This window comes from Anomaloglossus baeobatrachus, chromosome 1, assembly GCF_048569485.1.
Source record: "Anomaloglossus baeobatrachus isolate aAnoBae1 chromosome 1, aAnoBae1.hap1, whole genome shotgun sequence".
Taxonomy (NCBI): Eukaryota; Metazoa; Chordata; class Amphibia; order Anura; family Aromobatidae; genus Anomaloglossus; species Anomaloglossus baeobatrachus.
In genome coordinates this window covers 319,783,880-319,808,026 of record NC_134353.1, presented here as the reverse complement: position 1 = coordinate 319,808,026, position 24,147 = coordinate 319,783,880, and the positions used below count along the sequence as shown (strand labels likewise).

At 47.9% G+C, this 24,147-nt stretch overlaps 1 protein-coding gene across 1 annotated transcript in view; it reads left to right on the top strand.

Annotated features, from left to right (window-relative positions):
* Positions 1-2,108: 2,108 nt before the first annotated feature.
* ABCG2 (ATP binding cassette subfamily G member 2 (JR blood group)) overlaps positions 2,109-24,147 on the top strand; it is a 171,217-nt gene continuing 149,178 nt past the window's right edge. The window contains exon 1 of the mRNA XM_075351489.1: positions 2,109-2,194. The gene's annotated coding sequence lies outside the window, so the exon portion shown is untranslated. The remainder of the gene's footprint in view (positions 2,195-24,147) is intronic.

Sequence of the window (24,147 nt, the reverse complement as noted above, 5' to 3'; positions counted from 1 at the left end):
GATGCGACATAGACAGAGCCGCAGCATGACAATGAAGTCGGGTGAGGTTCACCCGAGTTCATTCTGACAGTGCGGCTCTGTCTGTGTCTGCTGTCATCTGCCATTCAGCTCTGCTACATGGCTGTCTGTGTCTGCTGTCAGCGGCCATGTAGCAGAGCTGAATGGCAGATGACATAGTAAAAACGCATCCCTACACATTACACACGCTTGGCAAGTCAATAAATAAAAAAAAAAAAGGTGCCCAATGCATACGTCACAGAACACATGATCGCGCACATAAAGGATCGCACACAAAATTGATCAATTTAACATAGACTACTAACGCACGTGTGACAGCAAATGAACGACCTACGTGTGATCTCATAAGATCCCGTATGCAACCTGGGCGTGTCACATCGCAAACGTGATTGTACAACTAATTGCAACGTGTAAAGCAGGCTGAAATGTACACTCTGCACCCCATCTTGACAGAAGAAAAAACAGAAATGTAGAAATTTTTGCAAATTTTATAAAAAAGAAAAACTGAAATATCACGTGGTCATTAGTATTCAGACACTTTGCTTAGTACTGACTAGAAGCACCCTTTTGGGCTACTACTGCCATGAGTCTTCTTGCTAATGATGCAACAAGTTTTTCACACCTGGATTTGGGGATCCTCTGCCATTCTTCCTTGCAGATCCTCTCCATTTCCTTCAGGTAGCATGGTGAACATTGGTGGACAGCCATTTTCAGGTCTCTCCAGAGATGCTCAATTGGGTTTAGGTCAGGGCTCTGGCTGGGCCGGTCAAGAATGGTCACAGAGTTGTTCTGAAGCCACTCCTTTGTTATTCTAGCTGTGTGCTTAGGGTCATTTTCTTGTTGGAAGGTGCACCTTCAGCCAAGTCTGAGGTCCAGAGCATTCTTGAAGAGGTTTTTTTCTAGGATATCTCTGTACTTGTCCACATTCATCTTTCCTTCAATTGCAACCAGTTGTCCTGTCCCTGTAGCTGAAAAATACCCCCCTGGCATGATGCTGCCACCACCATGTTTCACTGTGATGAGGTACCTGGTTTTCTCCAAACATACCACTTAGAATTATCACTAAAAAGATCTATCTTTTTCTCATTAGACCAGTGAATCTTATTTCTCATAGTCTGGCAGTCCTTTATGTGTTTTTTGCAAACCCTATGCTGGCTTTTATATGTCTTGCACTGAGGAGAGGCTTCTGTCGGCCACTCTGCTATATAGGCCCAACTAGTGGAGGGCTGCAGTGATAGTTGACTTTGTGCAACTTTCTTCCATCTCCCTACTGCTGCTACATCTCCCTCTGGAGCTCAGCCACAGTGATCTTGGGGTTCTTCTTTACCTCCCTCACCAAGGATCTTCTCCCACGATTACTCAGTTTAGCTGGACGGCCAGGTCAAGGAAGAGTTCTGGTGGTCCCAAACTTATTCCATTTAAGGATTATGGAAACCACTGTGCTCTTAAGGTCCTTGAGTACTGCATAAATTCTTTTGTAACCTTTTCCAGATCTGTGCCTTGCCACAGTTCTGTCTCTGAGCTCCTTGGGCAGTTCTTTTGACCTCATGATTCTCATATGGTGTGACATGCACTGTGATCTGTGAGGTCTTATATAGACAGATGTATGCCTTTCCAAATCAAGTCCTATCAATTTAATTAAACACAGCTGGAATCCAATGAAGGAGTAGAACCATCTCAAGGAGGATCACAAGGAAATGGACAGCATGTGACTTAAATATGAGTGTCTGAGCAAAGGATCTGAATACTTATGACCATGTGATATTTCAGTTTTTCTTGTTTAAAATATTTGCAAAAAATTCTACATTTCTGTTTTTTTTCTGTCAAGTTGGGGTGCAGAGTGTACATCAATGAGAATAAAAATGAACGTTTTTGAATTTACCAAATGTCTGCAATGAAACAAAGAGTACAACAATTTAAAGGGGTCTGAATACTTTCCGTACCCACTGTATAACTAAATAATAGCCTAAAAGCCTCAGTGTATCCCTGGTTTTGCCATGTGCCCACCTTTCCACCATGCTGTACACTCAGCTTACTGCTGTTTCTGGGTGATAACATTCTCCGCAGCATTTCTATCTAGAGATTACACACGTCAGATGTGGCCTGACCATCTCGAAAAAGGCACAGCACTGTCTGCTGCGAAATAGAGAGCTGCCGCAAGGAATGTGCTGCTCCGGTGAGTGTAAAATGCCGAAATATGTCACATTCATTGATAATGCAGCAACACTATTATTATACTGCATTTATCAGCTTTATATACTATTGTATGCACTGCTGGCTCATAACTATATAAAAGTAGAGAACGACTCAGGAAATTTACTATGAGAAGCATAAAAACTTAGTTGATTAAATTTATTGATATTAACTGAGTCCATTTTGTGAAACTGAGTATTATATAAATGAACTCATGCACATGGCAGAGCTGAATTCTAGGCAGTAAAAGGTCCATGGAGTCCCTGTGGCCCTGCACAGTGGAGCAAAAGGTAACCTTTGGGCCATACATTATATGACACCATATTGAGACTCAGAGAAAAGCTTTGCAATACGATCCCAGATGGAACAATAGGGCAATGCTTGTAATTCTGTTACATTTTTAGATAGTGTACACTTAGGAGTACTTTGCACGTTGCGACATCGCTACTGCGATATCGTCGGGGTCAAATCGAAAGTGACGCACATCCGGCGCCGGTAACGACGTCACAACGTGTAAAGCCTAGATGCGCCGATAAACGATTGCAAAAGCGTCGTAAATCGGTGATCTGTGTAGCGGCGGACATTTTCATAATGTCGCACCAATAGGAGATACGATGTTCCTCGTTCCTGCGGCAGCACACATCGCTGTGTGTGAAGCCACAGGAGCGAGGAACATCTCCTTACCTGCCTCCACCGCCAATGCGGAAGGAAGGAGGTGGGCGGGATGTTTACATCCCACTCATCTCCGCCCCTCCGCTTCTATTGGCCGTGTGACGTCGCTGTGACGCCGCACGACCCACCCCCTTAGGAAGGAGGCGAGTCGCCGGCCAGAGCGACGTCGCAGGGCAGGTATGTGCGTGTGACGCTGCCGTAGCGATAATGTTCGCTATGGCAGCCATCACAAGATATCGCATGTGCGACGGGGTCGGGTAATATCGCGCTCGGCATCGCTAGCATCGGCTAGCGATGACGCAGCGTGCAAAGTACCCCTTAGACTAGACAGTCTAAAAATGATCCAAATTTATCAAAGTGTTTTATGCTGATTGATACAATCCATACATCTTTTACTGTCTCTACAGAGCCTGCTGGCTTACTTTGCACCATTCTGTTTCTGTACATTGTGTCATATATCAAGCCACGCTCCTTTTCCAAATAGTGCATGGCTCCTTGATGAGTGAAGCAAAAGAATTATCTAAAATGCTTAAAAAATGTTTTACAGTCAGTTTTGTGATGCAAAATTCTGGTGCATTGAGCTTAGTAAATCTCCAGTCTTATTTACTCATTGAATTGTCCCAACAGAATCAGAAGTATATTTCGGTATAGTAGGGTCCCATAAGTGCATGTGGGTGTTGTGTGCAGCGTTTATATGGAGCTTCACTCATATGTTCAAGTTCTCTTATGTCTTGATTTCTGCCGTGAAGGAATTCAATGTTTGGTACAGTATAACCATAATCCACAGAGCAAAAGAGCTGCAGTATTCTTCACCTAAGGGAGCAGCCGCACAGCTGTATAACTCATCCAGGGATCGCATCGCAATGCTCGGACTGGCTAGCTGCTCTTCTGACCCCAGCATGACATCATGTATTTCAATGCATCTGTCACGCTTGGGTCAGGTTCATTCTGCACCTGTTCACATTTGTCTGTTAGGAAGTGCCATCGGTTTTCTCATTTTAGATTATAGGGTAATGCCTTCTGATTGATCACTCCTTAACACCATTCTAAGGCAATTTTTAATTTTCTATTAGCAGATTCCTAGCTGCCCATAAAATATTAGGTCTTTTCAGCCCAGGTACAGGCATTTTTGGTAGGTAGGGACCCAGCAAAAGAGATAAGCCTTCACTCTGGCTGCTGGGCTCACATAAAATTGGCCTTTTTTATGCTCTAAGTGTCTCAATTTTTTATTTCCTTAGCATTAATGCATGTTCAAATCTTTATATTCAATGTTTGCATACCTTAGCGTCTCTGAGTGCAACTGTATATTTGATAAAGTATATTTCATGTTCAGTTTACACCTGTTCACTTTTGTCTGTTTGGAAGTGAAATCAGTTTTCTCGTTTTAGATAATCAGGAGAGCCAACGGTCAGACCGATCACTGCGATGTGATCCTTGGATAAGTTATACATAAGGATAAGGCTGCACATCAAACTTAGATAATAGTATAATGCTATAAGCATACCGAAAAATATTGATGCATACAATGAAAAATGCCACTTGCTAACTTGAAAGTGTAAATAATGGAAAGCATACCTGCCTCTCCTTTTTCCTAATATTCATGGCAGGTATGCATTTCATTATTCACACTTTCAAGTTAGCAAGTGGCATTTTTCATTGTATGCTTCAATATTTTTCGGTATGCTTACAGTGACTCTTTGCCAACCGCTGGGCAGGAAACTGCTGCACAGGTCCATTCACATGACCATAGAGGTTAGATCCATCCAGAGCTGAGGGGGCCCATTTACACTTCTAAGTCAGGTAGAGTTTTGCATTATGATGAGCTTTTGGACTGCAAAGTTCCCATATACTGTTCCATATGGGGGGATCCGTTTTTTTTTTTTTTTGCGCACCCATAGTCTAGAATGAGTGAGTCTCATCCGAGATACTGAAGAGACTAGTGCATGCTAGAATTTTTTTCACATGGACTGTTATGCAGGCGTCACACGAGGCGATCTATCGTGCGATAGATCGTCGGGGTTACGGTTTTCGTGACGCACATCCAGCTTCGTTGGCGACGTCGTCCCGTGTGACACCTACGAGCGATCGCAAATCGGTGAGAAATCGGGTATCGTGTACTCGTCATTTATTTTTAAAAAATTGTTTATTTAACTTAGCGCAGGTTGTTCATCGTACCCGGGGTAGCACACGTTGCTCCGTGTGACACCCCGGGAACGATGAACACAGCTTACCTGCATCCCGCGGCACCCGCCGCTATGCGGAAGGAAGGAGGTGGGCGGGATGTTTACGTCCTGCTCATCTACGCCCCTCCGCTTCTATTGGCCGGCCGCTGTGTGACGTCGCTGTGACGCCGAACGTCCCACCCCCTTCAGGAAGTGGATGTTCGCCACCCACAGCGACATCGCTCAGCACGTAAGTACGTGTGACAGGGGTTAAACGACTTTGTGCGACACGGGCAGCGATTTGCCCGTGACGCACAAACGACGGGGGCGGGTACAATCGCACATGCGATCGAACGATAAATCGCATCGTGTGAAGCCCGCATTAGTCTGTTGACAGCCCTGAACAACCTGTTGAATAAGATTGGTCAGTTTGCTGTTTGATTTTTACTTGGGCAGAACATGTCTGAATTATAAATTAATCTCAATGAGAGTACTGTATATACTTTAGTGAAGATCACTCTGTAGCTTAATCAGGCTGCAGTATATATTTTTAAAATAGATTTGCAAACAAAAGCCATAGGCCACTTTCACACTGCGTTTCTCTCCCCGTTCAGTGGTCCTGTCGGAGCTTACGTCACAAGCTCCCTGCAAAATGGGTTTTGGACGTATGCGCCGACGGGGCCACTGACTATAATGGAGGCACCGTGCCCTCTGTCGTACACTATTTTTGGGAGTATACACCTACTGGAGGCGGACACCCAGATGTACTAGACTGTGTCTGGGTGTCCGCGCCCAGTAAGCGTATATGCCCGAAAATGGTGCACGACAGAGCGCACAGTGAATCTATCTGCACCATTATAGTCAGTGGTCCTGTCAGGGCATACATCCAAATTCCGTTTTGTGGGGGGTTCAGATGGAAGCCCTGACAGGACCACTAAACGGTGAGAGGATCGCAGTGTGAAAGCAGCCATACTGATTTCTAGCACAAGCACTGCAGTGGTTAGAGATATTTTTACATTTCAGATACAAGAGATTTGGGGACCAAACTCATCAAGCAGTTTTGCGCCAGAAAACTGGCATAAAACTTGAAAAAGTCACACAATTTTTTGTGATTTTTGCCTTTGTTCTCTAGCTCTGCCTACTTTTTAAAAAGTGGATTGGGCTTACTGGAGTACGTGGCTTAACAAATTCATCATAGTTTACATCACAAAGGGGCACAAATCATAGCAGAAGTATACTCCAGGCAATGTGGCGCACTGCAGCTGAATGATGATTCACCAAATTTGCCTCCATGACCCTGGCACATCTTTTCCAGCGGACTCTGGAGTTGTGTACGTCGGTCTTGATGAATAGGATCTTTAATCTTTTACACTCAGCAAGTCTCAATGTAGAGCATTTCAGCTGAAGTCAGATATAGTCACTGGTGCGGCACGGTCACGTCTTGTAGCGTCAGCAGGAATAAGTTCATGTTTTACTTTAATCTTGCTGTCATTAAGGCCCTTGAAATCAAGAGAAGAAAAAAGTGGACTCTTTAGTTAAGGTCTCAGAAAATGGCGCCACTAAAATAGTAAATAATAATATTATAATATTTATTTACTTAGGCCTCTTTCAGACATCCATAAAAACACACACGTTTTGCATGGTCCGTGGTGTAGGTATATGTGACGCCCTGGCCGGGCCAGGTAGTCACAGATAGGGGACTGGTGTAATGTGGGGCCCTAACAATGTGACAGCAGCCAAACACTTTAAACCCTAGTCACCCCACTCAGTGTTTGGTGTACAAACCAGGGGGCAGAGCCAGGCGGTTGGACACGCCCACCGAGGAGTTCGGATGGCCTGAGGCGGGAATAGTAGTGAGTCTGTTAGTGGAGGTGAAGTTAAGTGGAGGCAGGTCTGCAACTAACTGACAGGTACCAGGGTACGAGCCCGGGCGGCTTTGGTTAGGAGGCAGACGGAGGCCTCTGCCTGCAGGAGCCGGGAAGACGGCTCGGTGTGTGGCGCCCCTGAGGCTTCCGTCGCCACAGAGACATTGCACCTCAGCCAGAGGTGTGATGTCCCATCCTGGGTAAGGAAAGGGGTGAACGCCGGTCCATAGGCAAATTTGCACTACACCATTGTTAGGTACACACAGGGACCAGGGACAGTGGCAGGAACCCTCCCATGCTGCATGCTGGGAGGGGCCGTAAGACCCATCCCTGCTCCCATAGGGTGGTAGCTTAGCAACTGGGGGGTGGGAGGAGCCACCCGAGAGCAGAGTAGTAAGGAAGGTCAGAGTTTAGGCAGTCTGCAGGAGGCAGAGAGAGAGAGAGGGAGATGAAGTGAGAGAGAAGGAAGTAGTGTGAGGAGGTCTGCGGGAGGCAGAGGAGAAGGAAAGACAGTAGGAAAGAGCTCTAGTCAGTCAGGAGCAAGAAGAAGAAAGCTACGCTTCCTGGTGAAGATCCTGGGACCCAGTAGGTCCAGGTGACACCAAGTAGAACAGAAGGGATTCCAGGGCCACAGACAGCTTTCAGGCTAGTGGCCTGTTCCACGAAGACAACAGGTGGAGGGATCAGGCCGCATACAGGGGACGGTCCCTAGAAGCTGGAGGACGCGAAATCAGTTCCAAAGGCAAAAACCGAGGCCCAGGGCAGCTGCACGCGCCCAGGGCTACAGCCCACAACAGAACCTCTGGAAAGGGGGTAGAATACCAACTAGGTTAGCCCCCGGCCCGGAGGCTGTAGTGGAGGCCAAGCCAGGTTCATCCATAAAAGGCGAGGCTTAGAAGACGACCGAGAAAGAGACACAATAGAGGGGTGTACCGGCTTTTGCCCCCAGATCTACCCAGGATCGGTGGAGGTCCTTTACAGTGGGTCTCAGCAGTCCAGAGGCACCAGTGTGCACCTACCAGGAACTGTGAGTAAACACCTTGAAACTGCACCCTCTGGAGTGGCCTCAGTTATTCCGCCGGCACTGCATCGACACTTACAAGCACCAACTGTTGCCCCGGGGCACCGCTCCACCTGTGGGGAGCAGTAACACCATTGCTGCCGTTCCATCACCCCGGAGGCCTCATACAGCAGCGGCGGCTTAATAGCCGCAAACCACAGGTGGCGTCACAAATACAAACTTTAATCACCCCCAAGTCACCAGCCATATTAATTGACCCCACCAGGGTACGGAGTCGGGCCCAGCCACCACTGACGTCCCCCGGACTAGTCCGGCCCGGCACCGGGTTTCCCATAGCCCTGGGGTGGGCGAGTCAGGTGGAACCGCTGTGGACCGGGACAGGGTAGCGGCCCGCCGGTACCGACCCGGGGAACCGACTCGGAAACCGGAGCACAAAGGGTACTCAGACCCTGAAGCTAGGTCCAGAAGCTACTGGGGGCTAGCTAATTAACTGATTGCAGCCAGGACTATAAGTTCTGTCCCACCCAAAGTCCCGACTGAAGACAACAGCCCAACGAGGGGTATAGAAAGCCAGCGCCACGGCAGAGAGATTCCACGGGCCAGCGTCTGCGGGCAAAGGGCTCCTTAGGCGACCACAAGCCAGGGAGCGGACTCCTGTAGTTGCATGCGCAGGAAGTCCACCACACAAACAGGTGCAGGAAAAAGTCAGAGACCACCAACCAGGTGGGGGACCAGACTGCAGCCGGCTGCGGGCACCGACCACCATCACTTTGGTTTACCAGAGACTCGTGTGTGTTTACTAATAGTGAGTACATCAGTGCCCTCCAGCCACCCATCTCCCTGCACTAACTACTCCCCCAACGGGTCCCGGGGCCAGCATCCCTACCCACGGAGGGGTTAACAACTTGCTGCGCAACATCTCCCCCGGGTGCCCCATAACTGCAGAGGTGGTGTCCACCTTCACCACAACCCGTGGGTGGCGTCACGAATTTAAACACGGCTCCGGCTTTACACCTACGTCCCCAAACCGCCCCCTTTCAGATCGGAGTGACCGTGGGACCCCCGGGTCCGGAGACCCTCAAGCCACCCACTGAAGGTCCGGACCCGAGCGGCTTGGCTGCCGCCAAGCACGGGGCGGCACATACATACAGTATGTGTGTGCGTGTGTCCGTGTTCAGCGTGTGCTGTCAGTGTGCTATTCATGTGACATTCGCATAGCACATGGAGAACATGAACTTCTATACTTACCTGTCCATGGTGCTGCTGTGTCTGGCACTGCTGCTGCTTCTGGTCTGAGGTGCAGTGAATATGTAATGAGCATAATGAGCAGGGGTCAGATGCAAGTGGAGACAGGTAAGTATAGAAAAGGGTTTTTTCACAGACGTGTTTTCTCTGGTACATGTCACACTGATGTCACATAGAGCACATGAGTGTGCGGGCTGTGTGACATCTGTGCTACTAGAGAAAAATGGACATGTCTACGTGTGGAGCATACAGACACGCATATGCTCCACACGGACATATGGTCAGTGTGAAAACACCATTGATTTTAATGGGTCTACATGTGCCTATGTCTCTGGTACGTGCGAAAATTAACGTCGCACGTACCGGAGACATGGATGCGTGAAGAGGGCCTTACATAGCACCATTAATTCCACAGCGCTTTACATACATCAGAAACACCAGTTTGCGATCACTATATTCGTACTGACCTGGAGAATCATTTTCTACTGCAACAACTATTAGTAAAAACAATCCCCCAAATAACAATGTCTGAATTGAATTTTTTTTCACCATTTTACCACACTTGGATTTTTTTTTGCCATTTTCCCTTACTCCATATGATAAAATGAATGGTGTCATTCAAAAGTACAACTCATCCTGCAATAACAGGCCCTCATATGGCTATAGTACGGAAAATAAAACAGTTAAGACTGAAAAAGAGGAGGAAAAATGTGTCCTTAAGGGGTTAACTATACAAAAAATTACTTTGTTTTGCCTTATGTTTGCATAATAGTTTTTTAGTAAAATATTTCCCATATGTTTGCATTCTTGACACATTATTTTCATGCTATTGTAGAAGAGCCTGTCAGTGTCAGGCCGGTAATTGTTACACGGACAGGTAGACTATTGGGTCCTACTTGATCCTCATACATTGCAGACCCAGGGGGTCTTTGGTGACATATTTGAATGGGGGAATGATATGACTGGACGAGAGCCTTAAGTAATATCTTGTAGTGCTAAGTATAATGTTTCTGGGACTATTTAAGATAATTTTTCTATTAGATTAATTTATTACAAGATGTTTCCCTGGAAGAAGGACTTCCTAAAACATAATGTATTTACAGAGCTCACACCCTAAGGCTAGTTTCACACTTGCGTTGAACGGCATCCGTTGCATTGCGTTATGTGACGGATGTAACGGATGTGTTGCATATAATGGCGCAACGGATGCAACGGATCATACAAAACAACGGAAAGTTTTATTTTTTTTACAGTTTTACCAGCAGCAGACTATTGTGAACGATCAGCTGATCGCTCTCAAAAGCCGGCTGCCGGGCGATCATCTGATCGCTCTCAATAGCCGGCTGCCGGGCGATCATCTGATCGCTCTCAATAGCCGGCTGCCGGGCACTTAGCTGAGCGCTCTCAATAGCCGGCTGCTGGGCGCTCAGCTGAGCGCTCTCAATAGCCGGCTGCTGGGCGCTCAGCTGAGCCCAGCGGAAGCAACGCAGCTTCGGCCAGTAGAAGCAACGCAGGTACTTTTGGCACAATCAGTCATCCATACAAGTCTATGGGAAACAGCGGAATCCGTTAACGGATTCCGCTGTTTTCCAAAAGGGTGGTTTGCGCCAGAAGGAAATTAACGCAAGTGTGAAAGTAGCCTTAAAAGAAAGCTGTTCTTTGTCATGTAGGGCTCACACTTTACAGTGCACAGGCTATAAGCAGTGGTGTAACTTGATCCTCATGGGCACAATGCAAAAATCAGCAAAAATCAGCATAAGTTTTTATAGTAGTATTGGTCTTTTCATTTGGGTCAAATGGACCATTAGGGCACCGCTAACCTCTGGTGCAATGACAACCCGTGCCCCAACTATAGTTATGTCTGTGGCTAGAAGGACAAGCCTTTAAAGATCTTGTGTTACTTCTTTCTTCATAAACTCACATTGTAGAATCATTATAATACCAAGTACAGTTAGGTCCAGAAATATTTGGACAGTGACACAATTTTCGCGAGTTGGGCTCTGCATGCCACCACATTGGATTTGAAATGAAACCTCTACAACAGAATTCAAGTGCAGATTGTAACGTTTAATTTGAAGGTTTGAACAAAAATATCTGATAGAAATTGTAGGAATTGTACACATTTCTTTACAAACACTCCACATTTTAGGAGGTCAAAAGTAATTGGACAAACAAACCAAACCCAAACAAAATATTTTTTTTTTCAATATTTTGTTGCGAATCCTTTGGAAGCAATCACTGCCTTAAGTCTGGAACCCATGGACATCACCAAACGCTGGGTTTCCTCCTTCTTAATGCTTTGCCAGGCCTTTACAGCGGCAGCCTTCAGGTCTTGCTTGTTTGTGGGTCTTTCCGTCTTAAGTCTGGATTTGAGCAAGTGAAATGCATGCTCAATTGGGTTAAGATCTGGTGATTGACTTGGCCATTGCAGGATGTTCCACTTTTTTGCACTCCTGAACTCCTGGGTAGCTTTGGCTGTATGCTTGGGGTCATTGTCCATCTGTACTATGAAGCGCCGTCCGATCAACTTTGCGGCATTTGGCTGAATCTGGGCTGAAAGTATATCCCGGTACACTTCAGAATTCATCCGGCTACTCTTGTCTGCTGTTATGTCATCAATAAACACAAGTGACCCAGTGCCATTGAAAGCCATGCATGCCCATGCCATCACATTGCCTCCACCATGTTTTACAGAGGATGTGGTGAGCCTTGGATCATGTGCCGTTCCCTTTCTTCTCCAACCTTTTTTCTTCCCATCATTCTGGTACAGGTTAATCTTGGTCTCATCTGTCCATAGAATACTTTTCCAGAACTGAGCTGGCTTCATGAGGTGTTTTTGAGCAAATTTAACTCTGGCCTGTCTATTTTTGGAATTGATGAATGGTTTGCATCTAGATGTGAACCCTTTGTATTTACTTTCATGGAGTCTTCTCTTTACTGTTGACTTAGAGACAGATACACCTACTTCACTGAGAGTGTTCTGGACTTCAGTTGATGTTGTGAACGGGTTCTTCTTCACCAAAGAAAGTATGCGGCGATCATCCACCACTGTTGTCATCCGTGGACGCCCAGGCCTTTTTGAGTTCCCAAGCTCACCAGTCAATTCCTTTTTTCTCAGAATGTACCCGACTGTTGATTTTGCTACTCCAAGCATGTCTGCTATCTCTCGGATGGATTTTTTCTTTTTTTTCAGCCTCAGGATGTTCTGCTTCACCTCAATTGAGAGTTCCTTAGACCGCATGTTGTCTGGTCACAGCAACAGCTTCCAAATGCAAAACCACACACCTGTAATCAACCCCAGACCTATTAACTACTTCATTGATTACAGGTTAACGAGGGAGACACCTTCAGAGTTAATTGCAGCCCTTAGAGTCCCTTGTCCAATTACTTTTGGTCCCTTGAAAAAGAGGAGGCTATGCATTACAGAGCTATGATTCCTAAACCCTTTCTCCGATTTGGATGTGAAAACTCTCATATTGCAGCTGGGAGTGTGCACTTTCAGCCCATATTATATATATAATTGTATTTCTGAACATGTTTTTGTAAACAGCTAAAATAACAAAACTTGTGTCACTGTCCAAATATTTCTGGACTAGTGATGAGCGAGTACTAAAAAGCTCGGGTGCTCGAAGCTCGGGCCGAGCCTCCCAAGATACTCGTGTACTCGGCCCGAGCAACGAGCCCAATGTTATCCTATGGGAGACCCGAGTATTTTTGTGAAATGACCTCCCGGCAGCATGGAGAAACCCTAAAAATGTCACAAAAGTCTCAGAAGAGTGCTCAAATGACATGGCAACAGCATGGGGAAGACCCCTTGAAGCATTTATCACTCAAAAGTCACAGCTGTGAACAATTTTGTCCGCGTTTTACGCCATTTTTACGGACTCACCAGAAAACCTTCCAAAATGACCCCAAAATGATTTTTCATGGCGGAAATGTTAAGGGCACATACCCAATAGTGAGATAGATCTGGTGTATGTTACTTTTTGAGATCAATACATGAAAGATTTTACGTGAAAACATTGTGTGGCACTCCGATGTCCCTGAGAAGAGACGTACATGAAGGCCTCTTGAGTCTAATGTGCCCATTTTGAGGAAGTGAGTCTTTGTAGTATTTTCCTTTGCCAGGGCAGTCCTAAATTGTGAGGTTCACCAATGCCCCTGCATACAGACGTGCATGAGGGCCTCAAAACATTAAGTGTCCATTGTCAGGAAGTGGGTGTATTATAGTATAGCCCTTAGGCAGGGCAGCCAAAAATTGGGAGGCTCCACATTGTCCCTGGGTAGAGACGTGCATGATGGCCTTTAAACCTGAAGTGCCCATTGTAAGGAAGTGGGTCTATTTCAGTATAGCCCTTTGCCAGGGCAGCCAAAAATTGGGAGGCTCCACATTGTCCCTGGGTAGAGACGTGCATGAGGGCCTCAAAACATTAAGTGTCCATTGTCAGGAAGTGGGTGTATTATAGTATAGCCCTTAGGCAGGGCAGCCAAAAATTGGGAGGCTCCACATTGTCCCTGGGTAGAGACGTGCATGATGGCCTTTAAACCTGAAGTGCCCATTGTAAGGAAGTGGGTCTATTTCAGTATAGCCCTTTGCCAGGGCAGCCAAAAATTGGGAGGCTCCACATTGTCCCTGGGTAGAGACGTGCATGAGGGCCTCAAAACATTAAGTGTCCATTGTCAGGAAGTGGGTGTATTATAGTATAGCCCTTAGGCAGGGCAGCCAAAAATTGGGAGGCTCCACATTGTCCCTGGGTAGAGACGTGCATGATGGCCTTTAAACCTGAAGTGCCCATTGTAAGGAAGTGGGTCTATTTCAGTATAGCCCTTTGCCAGGGCAGCCAAAAATTGGGAGGCTCCACATTGTCCCTGGGTAGAGACGTGCATGAGGGCCTCAAAACATTAAGTGTCCATTGTCAGGAAGTGGGTGTATTATAGTATAGCCCTTAGGCAGGGCAGCCAAAAATTGGGAGGCTCCACATTGTCCCTGGGTAGAGACGTGCATGATGGCCTTTAAACCTGAAGTGCCCATTGTAAGGAAGTGGGTCTATTTCAGTATAGCCCTTTGCCAGGGCAGCCAAAAATTGGGAGGCTCCACATTGTCCCTGGGTAGAGACGTGCATGAGGGCCTCAAAACATTAAGTGTCCATTGTCAGGAAGTGGGTGTATTATAGTATAGCCCTTAGGCAGGGCAGCCAAAAATTGGGAGGCTCCACATTGTCCCTGGGTAGAGACGTGCATGATGGCCTTTAAACCTGAAGTGCCCATTGTAAGGAAGTGGGTCTATTTCAGTATAGCCCTTTGCCAGGGCAGCCAAAAATTGGGAGGCTCCACATTGTCCCTGGGTAGAGACGTGCATGAGGGCCTCAAAACATTAAGTGTCCATTGTCAGGAAGTGGGTGTATTATAGTATAGCCCTTAGGCAGGGCAGCCAAAAATTGGGAGGCTCCACATTGTCCCTGGGTAGAGACGTGCATGATGGCCTTTAAACCTGAAGTGCCCATTGTAAGGAAGTGGGTCTATTTCAGTATAGCCCTTTGCCAGGGCAGCCAAAAATTGGGAGGCTCCACATTGTCCCTGGGTAGAGACGTGCATGAGGGCCTCAAAACATTAAGTGTCCATTTTAAGGAAGTGGGTGTATTTCAGTATAGCCCTTAGGCAGGGCAGCCAAAAATTGGGAGGCTCCACGTTGTCCCTGGGTAGAGACGTGCATGAGGGCCTCAAAACATTGTTCCCATTGCAAAGGAGCGGGTCTCCTGTCGTTGTAATGTCCATTCTGCAAAGAATGGGCGAAAAAATTTACCACTGGGGGTATACCTGAAACAAAGACCTAACTATTGTAACGGTCATCATGATGGCGCATGAGGAGAAGGAGGAGCAGTCCAGCGATTATCCAAAGTCGAGAAGTGTACCCATGGGTGAGTGGAGGTACATGGCAAACTTTAAATTCCGCTCTCATTTGCTGGTGGTGTGGTGAAGTCTGGCCCAATCCAACCCTTGTTCATCTTTATCAGAGTCAGCCTGTCAGCATTTTCAGTTGACAGGCGGGTGCGTTTATCTGTAATGATTCCACCTGCGGCACTAAAAACACGCTCTGACAAAACGCTAGCAGCAGGGCAGGCCAGGACTTCCAAGGCGTAGAGAGCCAATTCATGCCACGTGTCCAGCTTGGATACCCAATAATTGTAAGGCACAGAGGAATGTCGGAGTACAGTTGTTCGATCTGCAAGGTACTCCTTCAGCATCTGGGCAAACTTAGGATTTCTTGTGGCACTACCCCGCACCTCAGGGGCTGTGGTACGTGAGGGGCTGAGAAAACTGTCCCACATCTTAAAGACTGTTCCCCTACCTCTGGCGGATTGGACTTGTGCCTCTCTCGGCTGTACGCCTCGGTTGTCCACTGATTCCTGACCTATGCCGCTAGCGTTTTGTGAGGGGAATGCTTTGCCTACTTCCGTGAGTATGGCCTTCCGAAACTGCTGCATTTTGGTTGACCTCTCATCCACGGGAATAAGAGACAAAAAGTTCTCCTTGTAGCGTGGGTCTAACAGTGTTACCAACCAGTAATGATTGTCGGCCAAGATGTTCTTAACGCGAGGGTCACGAGACAGGCAGCTTACCATAAAGTCAGCCATGTGCGCCAGACTCTTAACAGCCAGGACTTCAGTAGCCTGACCAACAAGATGACTGAACATGCTGTCCTCCTCCTCCTCCTCCTCCTCCTCATCTACCCTGTCCTCTGGCCAGCCACGCTGAATCGAGGATATGACTGGTGTGCATGTCATATCCTCAATTTGGCCGGAGAGTTGCTCCATGTCTTCATCCTCCTCCTCGTCATAGTCCTCCACTGCACGTTGTGATGAGACGAGGCTGGGCTGTGTGTTATCACCCACACCCACTACTGTTTCTTGCTGCAACTCATCGCGCTCCGCCTGCAATGCATCATGTTTGTTTTTCAAAAGGGACCGTTTTAGAAGGCAGAGTAGCGGTATGGTGACGCTAATAATGGCGTCATCACCACTCACCATCTTGGTGGAGTCCTCAAAGTTTTGGAGGATGGTACATAGGTCTGACATCCATCTCCACTCCTCAGGTGTTATGTGTGGAGTTTGACCCATTTCCCGACGGCTTAGGTGATGCAGGTACTCAACAACTGCCCTCTTCTGCTCACATATCCTGACCAACATGTGCAGAGTTGAATTCCAACGCGTGGGGACATCACACACCAGTCTGTGAGCCGGAAGATGCAAACGGCGCTGAAAGCCGGCAAGGCCGGCTGAAGCAGTAGGTGACTTTCGAAAATGTGCAGACAGGCGGCGAACTTTTACCAGCAGATCAGACAGCTCTGGGTATGACTTTATAAACCGCTGAACCACGAGGTTGAGCACATGGGCCACGCATGGAACATGTGTCAGCTGGCCTCGCCTCAAAGCCGCCACCAGGTTCCGGCCATTGTCACAAACGACCTTTCCTGGCTTTAGGTTCAGAGGTGTGAGCCAGTGATCTGCCTGCTGTTTCAGAGCTGTCCACAGCTCTTCTGCATTGTGGGGTTTGTCACCTATGCAGATTAGCTTCAGCACAGCCTGTTGCCGCTTCGCCGAGGCAGTGCTGCAGTGCTTCCAGCTTGTGACTGGTGTGGAGGGCACAGTGGATGAGGATGCGCAGGAGGAGGAGGAGGCTGAAGAGCATGACATTCCGGAGCTGTAGAGTGTGGGTGAAACACTGACTGAGGTAGGGCCTGCAAACCTTGGTGTGGGAAGGACGTGTTCCGTCCCTCGCTCAGACTGGGTCCCAGCTTCCACAATATTAACCCAGTGTGCCGTCAACGAGATGTAGCGGCCTTGCCCACAAGCACTTGTCCACGTGTCTGTGGTTAGGTGGACTTTGGGTGAAACAGCGTTGTTCAGGGCACGTGTGATGTTTTGTGACACGTGGTTATGCAACGCGGGGACGGCACACCGGGAGAAATAGTGGCGGCTGGGGACCGAGTAACGTGGGACAGCTGCCGCCATCAGGTCACGGAATGCTTCTGTCTCCACCAGCCTAAAAGGCAACATTTCCAGCGCAAGCAGTCGCGAAATGTTAGCATTTAGAACTGTGGCATGTGGGGTGTTGGCAGTGTATTTGCGCCTGCGTTCAAAGGTTTGCTGAATGGATAACTGAACGCTGCGCTGGGACAAGGACGTGCTTGATGATGGTGTTCTTTCTGCGTAGGCAACTGCAGGTGCAGGAGTGGAGGAGGCTTGTTCGCAGGCAGCATGGACAGAGGATTGGCTCGCATGCACAACCAGCGAAGACGTAGCAGTGACATCAGCAAGCACTGCTCCTCGACTCTGTTGTACTTCCCACAAAGTCGGGTGCTTGGCTGACATGTGCCTGATCATGCTGGTGGTGGTCAGGCTGCTAGTTTTGGTACCCCTGCTGATGCTGGCACGGCAGGTGTTGCAAATGGCCTTTTTTGAATCATCTGGATCCAACTTAAAAAACTGCCAGACTCGTGAAGACCTAACATTTGTACAGGCACCTTGTGTCGTCGTGTTGTTACGGGGAACGGTTGCCTGACTTCTGCCTGGGACCACCACCCTGCTTCTTACTGCCTGTTGTGATGCTACGCCTCCCTCCCCCTGTGCACTGCTGTCCTCGCTCTGCATATCCTCCTGCCAGGTTGGGTCAGTTACTGGATCATCCACCACGTCGTCTTCCTCTTCCGCACCCTGCTCCTCCTCCTGACTTGCTGACAATTGTGTCTCATCATCGTCCACCACTTGTTGAGACACGTTGCCAACTTCGTGAGAACGTGGCTGCTCAAATATTTGGCTATCTGTACAGACGATCTCCTCATGACCCACTTCAATATGAGCTGGCGAGAGGCCAGAATGTGTGAATGGAAACGTGAACAGCTCTTCCGAGTGTCCAAGTGTGGGATCATTAATGTCCGAGGAGGACGTGTACTCAGCCTGGTGGTAGGAAGGAGGATCAGGTTCAGAAATGTGCGGTGCAGTATCACGGCTACTGACACTTGACCGTGTGGAAGACAGAGTGTTTGTGGTGGTGCCAATCTGACTGGAAGCATTATCCGCTATCCAACTAACAACCTGTTGACACTGGTCTTGGTTCAAGAGCGGTGTACTGCTGCGGTCCCCAAGAATTTGGGACAGGACGTGCGAGCGACTAGATGTGGCCCTTTGTTGTGGCGAAATTAGAGCTTGCCCACGACCTCGGCCTCTGCCTGCACCACCATCACGTCCACTTCCTTGTTCCTTGCCAATGCCCTTGCGCATTTTGCAATGCTGTGCACTGCTGACGTGTATATTCACTACTTGTGCGTTATATCAAAGTTTCTGGAAATTGCACACCAGTGCACCTGTACGCTGCCACCAACAGGCACACACGTGCGGTTTTAAAAACCAAGCACGGACGCAATAATAACCTAACACAGGTTTTAGGAGCAAAAATTAAGAACTCTGACACTATCAGCCACTGCTGACTGACGTGTATTATACACTACACTTGTGCGTTATATAATAGTTTGGTAAACGCACACCAGTGCACCTGTACGCTGCCACCAACAGGCACACACGTGCGGTTTTAAAAACCAAGCACGGACGCAATAATAACCTAACACAGGTTTTAGGAGCAAAAATTAAGAACTCTGACACTATCAGCCACTGCTGACTGACGTGTATTATACACTACACTTGTGCGTTATATAATAGTTTGGTAAACGCACACCAGTGCACCTGTACGCTGCCACCAACAGGCACACACGTGCGGTTTTAAAAACCAAGCACGGACGCAATAATAACCTAACACAGGTTTTAGGAGCAAAAATTAAGAACTCTGACACTATCAGCCACTGCTGACTGACGTGTATTATACACTACACTTGTGCGTTATATAATAGTTTGGTAAACGCACACCAGTGCACCTGTACGCTGCCACCAACAGGCACACACGTGCGGTTTTAAAAACCAAGCACGGACGCAATAATAACCTAACACAGGTTTTAGGAGCAAAAATTAAGAACTCTGACACTATCAGCCACTGCTGACTGACGTGTATTATACACTACACTTGTGCGTTATATAATAGTTTGGTAAACGCACACCAGTGCACCTGTACGCTGCCACCAACAGGCACACACGTGCGGTTTTAAAAACCAAGCACGGACGCAATAATAACCTAACACAGGTTTTAGGAGCAAAAATTAAGAACTCTGACACTATCAGCCACTGCTGACTGACGTGTATTATACACTACACTTGTGCGTTATATAATAGTTTGGTAAACGCACACCAGTGCACCTGTACGCTGCCACCAACAGGCACACACGTGCGGTTTTAAAAACCAAGCACGGACGCAATAATAACCTACTAACAGGTTTTTTTGGGGAGCGACAATTACAGTACAGACAAGTCAGACACTATCTGGACTGTTTTACACTGTGTACACCAGCCCCAGATATGAAGGCTGGTATACGGTCACCACTACCCTGCCTGCCTGCCTGCCTGTATACTGCTACAATAGTCCTGACAAGGACTCTTTTGGTCACTAGCCTGTATTCAGACCTGGCTATACCCTGCCTGTATATAGCAACAATAGTCCTGAGAAGGACTCTGCTACTGTACTCCGACCTGGCTATACCCTGCCTGCCTGTATACAACTAGAATAGTCCTGAGAAGGACTTTTGGTCACACTGTTTGCAGCCCTGCAACTGAAAAAGCTATAAAGGGCCGCAAAGCTTTCCCTGAATCAGCGACACTCTCCCTACACTCACTGTCAGAATAGCTGTGAGCAGAGCACAGCGCGCCGGCCGATATAAAGGCTCGGTGACGCTGTGCAGGCCGGCCAATCACTGCAATTCCACAACTAACAGGGCTGTGGCATTGCAGTGGTCTGCCAGCCAATCCCTGCATGAGGGCTGGCTCTCAAAAGAGCGCCAACATGCAGAAATGAAGACCACGAGTAAAGCACGAGTATCGCGAGATTACTCGGTCCCCGCCGAGCAGCCCGAGTACAGTGATACTCGTGCGAGTACCGAGTAGTGACAAGCATGCTCGCTCATCACTATTCTGGACCTAACTGTATATTACAAGGTGTGCGTGCTACACATGCCAGCTAATGTAACATGAGTGCAGATCCCTTATAAGAACCAAGTCCATCCTGCATGTAAAGGATATACCATAATAATAGCCTCCTAAGTTAATATTTGCATTATTTGTGATACGTGATGTTACTGCACATTATGGAACCATGTAAATACTGATTGTTAGGAACTGTTTTAGTGACATCTAGTGACTTAACTTAATATTGCAGCCCATTGATTTCTGTATCGTTAAGGCTAGTTTCACACTTGCGTTGAACGGTATCCGTTGCATTGCGTTGTGTAACGGATGCAACGGATGTGTTGCATATAGTGGCACAACGGATGCAACGGATGCTGCAAAACAACGGAATTCGTTTTAATTTTTTTTTTTTTACAGTTTTACCAGCGGCAGACTATTGTGAATGATCAGCTGATCGCTCCCTGCAGCCGGCCGCCAGGTGATCAGCTGATCGCTCCCAGTAGCCGGCCGCCGGGTGATCAGCTGATCGCTCCCTGCAGCCGACCGCCGGTGATCAGCTGAGCGCTGTCACTTGCCGGCCGCCGGGTGATCAGCTGATCGCTCCCTGCAGCCGACCGCCGGATGATCAGCTGAGCGCTGTGACTTGCCGGCGCCCGGGCATGCCGGCGAGCGGGCATGCCAGCGGGCGGGCACTCAGCTGAGCGCTGTGACTTGCCGGCGGCCGGGCATGCTGGCGGCCGGTCGTTCAGCTGAGCGCTGTCGCTTGCTGACGGCCGGGCGCTCAGTTGAACGTTCGGCCACCGCAAGCCAAAATAAAGTTTGATTTAAAAAAAAAAAAAAAAAAAAAAAGAGCATGCGCAGTGGAATCCAGAGGATTCCGCTGCTCAAAACAACGTTACATGCTGCGTTCCTCCCGCTGGGCGGAAGCAACGGAGCGTCGCCCAGCGGAAGCAACGCAGGTCCTTTTGGTACAATCCGTCACCCATACAAGTCTAGGGGAAACAGCGGAATCCGTTAACGGATTCCGCTGTTTTCCAAAAGGGCGGATTGTAACGGAAGGAAATAAACGCAAGTGTGAAAGTACCGTAAGGAGGTTAGCCACTACTTTTAGATTAATATCCTATCCTTAGGATAGGTCATCAATGTCTGATTGGCCATGGTCCAACAACCCACACCTCCGCCAATCAGCTGTTCTTGGTGTCACTGGCAGCAGCTGGTGGCCAGAAATGCTCAGTTCTGGAGCTGCCCATCTTTGGATAGCGGCGACGGCCGAGTACTGCGCACTCACCTCCTACTGATTTAAATGGGAGACGGATGTGCATTACCTGTCCGTGGCTACTATCAGGTAAACGGGCAGCTTCGGAACTGTGCATTTCCAGCTGCTGGTGGCGCCTAGAGCAGCTGATCGGCGGGGTTGTGGGGTGCCAGACCCAGGCCAATCTGACATTGAGGGCCTGAGGGCAAAGAGCAGCACTGAAGAGATGCCTCAGGGCAGAGAGGAGCACTGAAGAGATGCCTCAGGGCAGAGAGGAGCACTGAAGAGATGCCTCAGGGCAGAGAGTAGCACTGAAAAGATGCTCAGGGCAGAGAGGAGCACTGAATATATGCCTCAGGGCAGAGAGGAGCACTGAATAGATGCCTCAGGGCAGAGAGGAGCACTGAATAGATGCCTCAGGGCAGAGAGGAGCACTGAAGAGATGCCTCAGGGCAGAGAGGAGCACTGAAGAGATGCCTCAGGGCAGAGAGGAGCACTGAAGAGATGCCTCAGGGCAGAGAGGAGCACTGAAGAGATGCCTCAGGGCAGAGAGGAGCACTGAATAGATGCTCAGGGCAGAGAGGAGCACTGAAGAGATGCCTCAGGGCAGAGAGGAGCACTGAAGAGATGCCTCAGGGCAGAGAGGAGCACTGAAGAGATGCCTCAGGGCAGAGAGGAGCACTGAAGAGATGCCTCAGGGCAGAGAGGAGCACTGAAGAGATGCCTCAGGGCAGAGAGGAGCACTGAAGAGATGCCTCAGGGCAGAGAGGAGCACTGAAGAGATGCCTCAGGGCAGAGAGGAGCACTGAAGAGATGCCTCAGGGCAGAGAGGAGCACTGAAGAGATGGCAGAGTTAACCTGATCAAGAGAGGACCACTGAGGAGATGGCTTGAGTGTGAACTGATAGGAACAAGAACTTAGATTGCGATGGCAAGTTGCTCCCCAGCTGCTGTCCATTGTTCTGTTCCTATAATGGATAGGATAATGGTATGTGTGCTCGCTGCAGTTTTTGTTGTCATCCAAAAATGCACCTTGTGCCAGAAAACGCAACAGAAAAGCATGTTTTTTGCACTTTCTTTGTACATTTTTGTCCCATGTGTGTTTTTTTTTAGTAAAATCAATGGCTAGAAGGGCTAAAAAAAATGCAGTTTGGGACAATAAAGTGCACCAAAAAATTTGGCAAAAAAATGCAGCGTGTGCAGACAGCCTAGCAAAAAGCTTTGGCAGTTTTTTGAACACAGACTTTGGCCAGGTGAGAATGAAATGGTAAATGTGTGTGGCTGTGGGTGTTTATGACGTGGCCTAAAATTTTGACATCTCTTGACATTTTTTTCATACTCTTGTCTCTTTTTAAATTCTTTAAATATTGCCAGGTATGGTGACCCCCATTTAACAAACTACACCCCTCAATGAATTCACAGAGAACTTCGATATTGACACCACAGGTGTTTCACAGAATTATACACCTTTGGATGAAGAAAAAAATAAATATTAACACTAAAATGTTTTTAACCCTAGATTTTATATTTTTGCAAGGTATAAAAAATAAATGCGCCCCATTGTTATAGAATTTCTCCTGAACATAAGTCACATGTGACTGTTCAGTGTTTGGTCGGCCAATGGCAGGACTCAGGAGGGAAGGAGTGCTTTTGAATTTGGGAACACATTAAGCTGGATTTTGACTAATGGGAGCCATATCCCTTTTCCAGAGCCTTTGTGCTACTCACACTATGGAAATCCCTTATATTTCCTTTAATAGAGTACAGACCTGAGTGAGAGCTTGTATTTTGTGCATTGAGTTAAAGCTTATATTGTTCCATTTTGGGGTACATAACATTTTGGATCACTTTTAAGGCTCGATCACACACTTAAGGCCACTTTACACACAGAGATAAATATTTGGCAGATCTGTGGTTGCAGTGAAATTGTGGACAATCAGTGCCAGGTTTGTGGCTGTGCACAAATGGATCAATATGTCCATGATTTCACTGCAACCACAGATCTGCCAAAGATTTATCTCTGTGTGTAAAGTGGCCTTTATTCTGTGCACTATAATGGGCACTTTCATCTGGATGTTCATCTAAATCTCTGAAATACCTACAAACAGAATCATTCACTATAATGAGGCAGCAGAGTTAAGGTTGCTTTACACGGTACGACCGATTGTGCAATTTCACAATCGATCGTACCCGCCCCCATCCTTTTTGCGTCACGGGCAAATCGTTGCCCGTGGCGCACAAAGTCGGTAACCCCCCGTCACACGTACTTACCTCTCGTGCGACCACGCTGTGGGCGGCGAACGTCCACTTCCTGGAGTGGGAGGGACATTCGGCGTCACAGCGACGTCACACGGACGCCAGCCAATGGAAGCGGAGGGACGAGATGAGCGGGACATAAACATCCCGCCCACCTCCTTCCTTCACATAGCCAGCGGCGGCCGCGTGATGCAGGTGAGCTGCTGTTCATCGTTCCCGGGGTGTCACACGGAGCGGCGTGTGCTATCCCGAAAACGATGAACAACTAAATTAAACGATATTATGGAACCTAGCGAGCAGTACACGACTCACGATTTGTGAGCGATACTGCGTCACTAGGAGGTGTCACACAAGCCGGCATCGCCAGCGATGCCGGATGTGCGTCACAAAAAACG